The 7574-nt window shown below is 45.7% G+C and overlaps 1 non-coding gene across 1 annotated transcript; it reads left to right on the top strand.

Moving 5' to 3' along the window:
• The first annotated feature begins 5429 nt into the window (after positions 1-5429).
• Trnaa-cgc (transfer RNA alanine (anticodon CGC)) lies at positions 5430-5502 on the top strand. Its single transcript has one exon. It is a non-coding gene; the product is annotated as a tRNA-Ala (tRNA).
• The last annotated feature ends 2072 nt before the right edge of the window (positions 5503-7574 follow it).

Raw genomic sequence — 7574 nt, 5'->3', positions numbered from 1 at the left:
AGCTGTGGATACACAGTTGACGATATATGGAAGTTTGGGTCTTGCCGTGAACCGTGCTCGGATTGGCTAAAGGATGGCAGTAGCTTGCAATAAACGATAAATCCGGATTCGACTCCTGGTCTGACAAAAATTTTCACAGTCGACATTTCATTCTGTAGCTGATGGTTGTCTATATCGGTACCTGCGAATATCATTTAATTCCGTATCATACCTCAGAAGGTCTGTTATTCGACTACTCCAATTCGATATTTCGCTTAATCTCATCTTTTGGAAACAGCAGTTTAACTATCAAAACTGGCTGTCACATTTCCACTCTCAACATTTAACCTGGTATCTTTTTGCATTTAAGTTGTTTCAAGTACTTCTTCTTCTGTAGTGGTCAATCCAAGGACTGTTTTGCAACAGCTACAATGGCAGCTTGTCTCCATTCTGTGCGTATTTCAGCTTTTCTCTTCATTTCTTTATAGGTGTTACATCCCACATCTTTCAAGTACTAATCTTTGGAAACTTTTCCCAAAAATGCAGTTCTGTACGTTGTACCGATTGCGAACAGTTTAGTCATCATTGCATTAGTCTGTGAGGTGTATCAAGCATTCTTCGAGTTTCGGGTGAGCGAAGCAGTCATAACACGACCCGCCTGTTAGGAACTCTGGGCGTGAGTCTGACTTGTATTATGAAATAACAATAAAATCCAGACCTTTAGCTGCTTACAGGAATTGATAAATAACAACGGGGACAGTTGAAAATGTGTGCCTCAACCGGGTCCCGAACCCAGGATCTCCTGCTTACATGGCAAACGCTCTATCCGTCTGAGCCATCTCTGGCACTCTCACCTTGAGACCCACATTTTCAACTTACTGTCCACACAGTACATTTTATTGTGGCCCTGCCCACTATACTCATTACTCGCGGTAGTCAATCTACCGATTCCCGTAGGAGTTCGGGCAATGTGAGTACACCCGCACTGAAGAAGATCCTTGGTCGGTAAGCTTTATCTACACTCCTGGAAATTGAAATAAGAACACCGTGAATTCATTGTCCCAGGAAGGGGAAACTTTATTGACACATTCCTGGGGTCAGATACATCACATGATCACACTGACAAAACCACAGTCTCATAGACACAGGCAACAGAGCATGCACCATGTCGGCACTAGTACAGTGTATATCCACCTTTCGCAGCTATGCAGGCTGCTATTCTCCCATGGAGACGATCGTAGAGATGCTGGATGTAGTCCTGTGGAACGGCTTGCCATGCCATTTCCACCTGGCGCCTCAGTTGGACCAGCGTTCGTGCTCGACGTGCAGACCGCGTGAGACGACGCTTCATCCAGTCCCAAACATGCTCAATGGGGGACAGATCCGGAGATCTCGCTGGTCAGGGTAGTTGACTTACACCTTCTAGAGCACGTTGGGTGGCACGGGATACATGAGGACGTGCATTGTCCTGTTGGAACAGCAAGTTCCCTTGCCGGTCTAGGAATGGTAGAACGATGGGTTCGATGACGGTTTGGATGTACTGTGCACTATTCAGTGTCCCCTCGACGATCACCAGAGGTGTACGGCCAGTGTAGGAGATCGTTCCCCACACCATGATGCCGGGTGTTGGCCCTGTGTGCCTCGGTCGTATGCAGTTCTGTTTGTGGCGCTCACCTGCACGGCGCCAAACACGCATACGACCATCATTTTCACCAAGGCAGAAGCGACTCTCATCGCTGAAGACGACACGTCTCCATTCGTCCCTCCATTCACGCCTGTTGCGACACCACTGGAGGCGGGCTGCACGATGTTGGGGCGTGAGCGGAAGACGGCCTAACGGTGTGCGGGACCGTAGCCCAGCTTCATGGAGACGGTTGCGAATGGTCCTCGCCGATACCCCAGGAGCAACAGTGTCCCTAATTTGCTGGGAAGTGGCGGTGCGGTCCCCTACGGCACTGTGTAGGATCTACGGTCTTGGCGTGCATCCGTGCGTCGCTGCGGTCCGGTCCCAGGTAGACGGACACGTGCACCTTCCGCCGACCACTGGCGACAACATCGATGTACTGTGGAGACCTCACGCCCCACGTGTTGAGCAATTCGGCGGTACGTCCACCCGGCCTCCCGCATGCCCACTATACGCCCTCGTTCAAAGTCCGTCAACTGCACATACGGTTCACGTCCACGCTGTCGCCGCATGCTACCAGTGTTAAAGACTGCGATGGAGCTCCGTATGCCACGGCAAACTGGCTGACACTGACGGCGGCGGTGCACAAATGCTGCGCAGCTAGCGCCATTCGACGGCCAACACCGCGGTTCCTGGTGTGTCCGCTGTGCCGTGCGTGTGATCATTGCTTGTACAGCCCTCTCGCAGTGTCCGGAGCAAGTATTCTGGGTCTCACACACCGGTGTCAATGTGTTCTTTTTTCCATTTCCAGGAGTGTATATGTAGGTGGTATCTGTTCTTTCGGACATGTCGGGTTCGAGTCCCGGTCGGGGAACACATTTTCAACTGTCCTCGTTGATATTTATCAACGCCTGTAAGCAGCTAAAGGTCTGGACTTCATTGTAATTTCATTCTTCAAATGGTTCAAATGGCTCTGAGCACCATGAGACTTAACATCTGAGGCCATCAGTCCCCTAGAACTTAGAACTACTTAAACCTAACTAACCTAAGGACATCACACACATCCATGCACAAGGCAGGATTCGAACCTGCGACCGTAGCGGTCGCGCGGTTCCAGACTGAAGCGCCTAGAACCGCTCGGCCACAGCGGTCGGCCAGTTTCATTCTTCGAGAGCTGCAAGATCGCCAATGGTATCTGTACTTTCGGATATGTCCGAAAGAACAGATACCATCTTCATATAGACTGTACTGTGTTCCGCCGTGTTGAAGAAGTTTGTGTTTACTGTGGAACGCTGCGTCTGCTGCAATCTGGTCAGTGAAGTGATAAGATGTGTCTACGTTGCGTTCAGGAAATGCACATTGCTATACGATTTTGTTAATCATTCTCTACGTACTGGACACTGATCCCACATGCCAATATCGCGTCTTTGTAAAACGAGTTTGTTTCGATTCTTGATACAGAAACTGCTTGCTTTAAATTCATCCGAACAGGTGTACAGTCAATTTAGTCACACTATTGGTGGACCTTTGTAAATACTTCACGGCCTTTATTGAGCTTGGTTTGTTTGATTTTCTGATGTATTGGAACATTGTGAGCCACATGTTTCTGGGGCAGTAGTAGTACATGTATGGCTATTGTTTCCTGTCTCCTGAAGTCAGTTACATGAGTTTACATTCAGATACTCTTCATATTCAGTTTTCTTCTCCACGCATTTTACTATCCGGACGAATTAGGCTGACTTTTAATGCAATTCAGTATACGATAGCAAGATGCTAAATGTACCTTTCGCCTTCACCAGCTGGTAACATTTTATAAGTTTCTCACTGCGTTTAACATCAAAACGAATAGTGATATGCTGCTAATTTTGTAACTCATATTCTTTGCGTGTTATATCAGCCTGAAAGGTTGGTTTTCGTGCTGATGCAGATGAAAGAAGCGTACGCAGAGTTTTGTTCTAAAGAAAGTGCTTTTATTCGATCTCTGATATTTTGTATGCGGCGATTACATTCTCATTGCACTGCTGGTAGCTAAAGCCACATACTAAAGATTTGTATGCTTGGTGAGATATCAGGTACGATTCCTCGTATTCAGTTAACTCAGTTCTCCATTTGTTACGCCCACTATAAATCGTTGCACTCACAAAGTACCTGTTCGGTGGCTAGATAATTTTGTACAAAATCTTACGCTCATGTCGCGTTACTAAATTTGAGTCGTATGTCAAAATTTTGTGTATCGGAGAGTATTATCTGTTAAATCTGGGCATATTTTAGTCTACTTGCACGGGTAATTCATATTTTAAAGCTTACCGGCATGCTTAAAACAAGAAGATTATACTATTTCATCACTACAGAACGAACTAATATATTTGTATTTTTTCTCCCCTCTTTTCGTGACTAATCTAAAAGAATCATATTTGTTGTATGTTATCATTATGCGTTAACATGTTCTGTCATCGGCTACTATATTCTCTGATAGTACTTATGTAAATTTGTTTTAATGGTCAGATATGTCAGGTATGAAGTGTATCGTTCCTGCATGTTGTGAACACCAAGCGTCAAAAATTAAAAAGATCTCTAATAGTGTGAAATACATTTTTTTTGAACACTTTGTAGGCGAAGCTGTTGTCCTCAGTTCAAAGAGGCTACTAAACGATGATGATGATGACGATGATAGAAAAAGGCCATAATCTCAATACCCTATAGCTGCACAGAAATAAGGCTGCTTCCCGAAGCCCACACAGCAAGCTTTCACGTCCTCTGAGACCAGAGGCTATTTGCTGAGTATGCTTGTGTAGCAGAGACTGTACGATGTTTCTTGTTACAAAGGCAGGAAATGCAAGATCTGAGACTAAATGGCGTTTCATCTGAATAGTCACTGAGAATACCAGTTCGGCGACGGATTCTCAAGAGAAGCCTCTGTGGCATTCCAGAGCACTTCACTCGATTAAACGTTCTCTCGCCTTGGCTTGCTCATTTGTATCTTTTTCTGCAGCTGTCCATTATTGCACAGTTCCGGAAACCTTTCTCAGTGTTCCCTGCAGCATTTACCGTCAGCCTCTTCTTGGATTCGTCAAAGGCGCCAAGAGCTACGCCGCTAGGGACAGTCTTTCTCTAGAGCCCCGCCATTGGAAGATTGCCGGAGTGCTTTAGTGGTTCGATGCAGGTATTCTACTGGCTCCAGCCCGACAACAAGTTGACAGCTTAAAAAATACAATCACTCTGCTTCACAAAGCGAATCCAAAAGACTGTTGAGCTCTTCGTCGACGAGAACAGGCGTCTTTCCAGTTCAGGTACCTGTGCTAAGATGCGTACTACGCATCTTGAAGATCATCACAAAATTACAAACTATTTCGCGGGACAACGTCCAGTGTTTCTACATAACTTGTTGAAACAGGACCAACCTTTCAAGTTTTTGAAGTCATCCACTGCTAAGTTGGGACACTTTAATTGTTTTAGAATTTGTCATACTGCAAACCTGAGACTTTTCCGCGATGTACCACATCGATGTGGAGAAGCCTCAACGGCGTTGCAGTCCAGTCCCTTACAATGAATGAGTGTGTCATTGTGTGATAATCAACGTTTCCAACGATGGATAAATACATTAGGTTAAATTACGATTCAAATGATAATAATCATGGGCCAACTCCTTACTATTTAGAAAGCCTATTAATTTAACGAACAAATTTATACGTTATTACTAATTTTCCTCAGTCATCTGTACTCACCGATGTGTTGCCTAGGTCCAGGACCATCGGGTGGTTGGGGCGTCATAATTTTAATATCAGCCGATCAGATAAATTATGACAGCCACAAGATAGCACAACCGAGCGGGGTGGCGCAGTGGTTAGCGCACTGGATTCGCATTTGGGAGGACGACGGTTCAATCCCGTCTCCGGCCATCCTGATTTAGGTTTTCCGTGATTTCCCTAAATCGTTTCAGGCAAATGCCGGGATGGTTACTTTGAAAGGGCACGGCCGATTTCCTTCCCCATCCTTCCCTCACCCGCGCTTGCGCTCTGTCTCTAATGACCTCGTTGTCGACGGGACGTTAAACACTAATCACCACCACCACCAAAGATAGCACAAATCGCTTGGTTCAAAACCGTTGTCTTCAAATGTGGGCCGCAGACAAGCCAGTGAGGAAAAAAGCACCCTCCCCCACCCCCGCCAGCGGCGATGACCGCTGAAAAAGTCATGATTTACCACCAAGGCCTGCTGTTAAAATTTATTTGTAGAACAACAATGTTCGGTCCTCAGGGCATTGTCAGGTTTATGCACTGAAGAGCCAAAGAAACTCTTAAACCTATAGAGGCCCCGCGACCACGCAGAAGGGCCGCAACAGGATGTGGCATGGACTCGACTAACGTCTAAAGTAGTCCTGGAGGCAACTGACACCATTATTCCTACAGGGCTGTCCATAAATCCATAAGAGTACGAGGGGGTGGCGATCTTTTCTGAACAGCGCGTTGCAACGCATCCTAGACTATGTGTCTGGGGTGCTTGGTGACCAGAGCAAGTGCTTAAACTCAGAAGAGTTTTGCTGGAGCCACTCTCTACCAATTCTGGACATGTGGAGCGTCGCATTATCCTGCTGGAATTGCCAGAGTCCGTCGGAATGTATAATGAACACGAATAGATGCTGGCGATCAGACAGGGTGCTTATGTACGTGTCGTATCTAGACATATCAGGAGTCCCATATCACTCCAACTGCACACACCTTGCACGATTACGGAGCCTGCATCAGCTTGAACAGTTCCCTGCTGACATGCAGGGTCCATGGATTCATCAGGTTGTCTCCGCACTCATACACGTCCGTCCACTCGATACAATTTAAAACAAGATTCTTCCGACCAGGCAACATCTTTCCACTCATCAACAGTCTAATGCCAGTGCTGACGGGCCCAGGCGAGGCGTAAAGCTTTGTGTCGTGCAGTCATCAAGGGTACACGAGTGGGCCTTCGTCTCCGAAAACCCATATCGGCGATGTTTCATTGAATAGTTCGCACACTGACACTTGTTGATGGCCCAGCATTGAAATCTGGAGCAATTTGCGAAAGGGTTGCATTTCTGTCACGCTGAACGATTCTCTTTAGTCGTCGTTGGTTCTGTTCTTGCAGGATCATTTTCCGGACGCAGCGATGTTGGAAATTTGATGTTATTCACGGTACATTCGTGAAATTGTCGTACGGGAAAATCCCTACTTCATCGCTACTGCGGAGACGCTGTGCCCCATTGCTGGTGCGCCGACTCTTAACACCACATTTTAAATCTTGATAACCTGTCACCGTAGCAGCAGTAACCGATGTAACAACTGCGTCAGACGCTTGTTGACATATAGGCGTTACCGAATGCAGCGCCGTATTCTGCCTGTTCACATATCTCTGTATTTGAATACGCATGCCTACACCAGTTACTTTGGTGCTTCATTGTACAAGCAGGATCGGTTGAGAACTGGCTGTGGAGTAGTAACGTGCCGTCACCAAACAATCAAGTATTTTAAGACAAGTTTAGTAGAAACAATGAAGAGTTTACAATCAGAAAATGCAGCAAAGACGGATTAATAGTAAGAAAAAAGTTCAAAGTTTGAATAAAAAGTTTAAGATTTTAAAAACCTGCAGCACAAGTAGTTAAAGGTAGTAACTGATCAGCAACAACCACACTGAAACGGCTGAAGACCAAACGGCAAGTATCTTCTACAGTGAGCTAAATTAAAGTTTTAAAACCTGCAGTTACAAGTAGGCAATTTGAATCACAACATTCAGTGAATTGTAAATAATAGATTTCAGCTATCAGTCGTCCTTTATAAATTTTATTGGCAGACTAGATTTCAGCTAGAAATTAGCCATTCCCAAGGACGACTGATAGCTGAAATCTATTATTTACAATTCAATATAACAGTCGCTGAATGCAACAGCCTTCTGAATGGAAGGTAACCTTAGTTCAGTGAATAGTTAATCACCCTGGGGCTTT

The sequence above is a fragment of the Schistocerca gregaria genome, chromosome 8 (genome assembly GCF_023897955.1).
Source record: "Schistocerca gregaria isolate iqSchGreg1 chromosome 8, iqSchGreg1.2, whole genome shotgun sequence".
Lineage (NCBI taxonomy): Eukaryota > Metazoa > Arthropoda > Insecta > Orthoptera > Acrididae > Schistocerca > Schistocerca gregaria.
The sequence above is the reverse complement of the archived record's forward strand: the minus strand, read 5'-3'. Positions and strand labels throughout refer to the sequence as shown.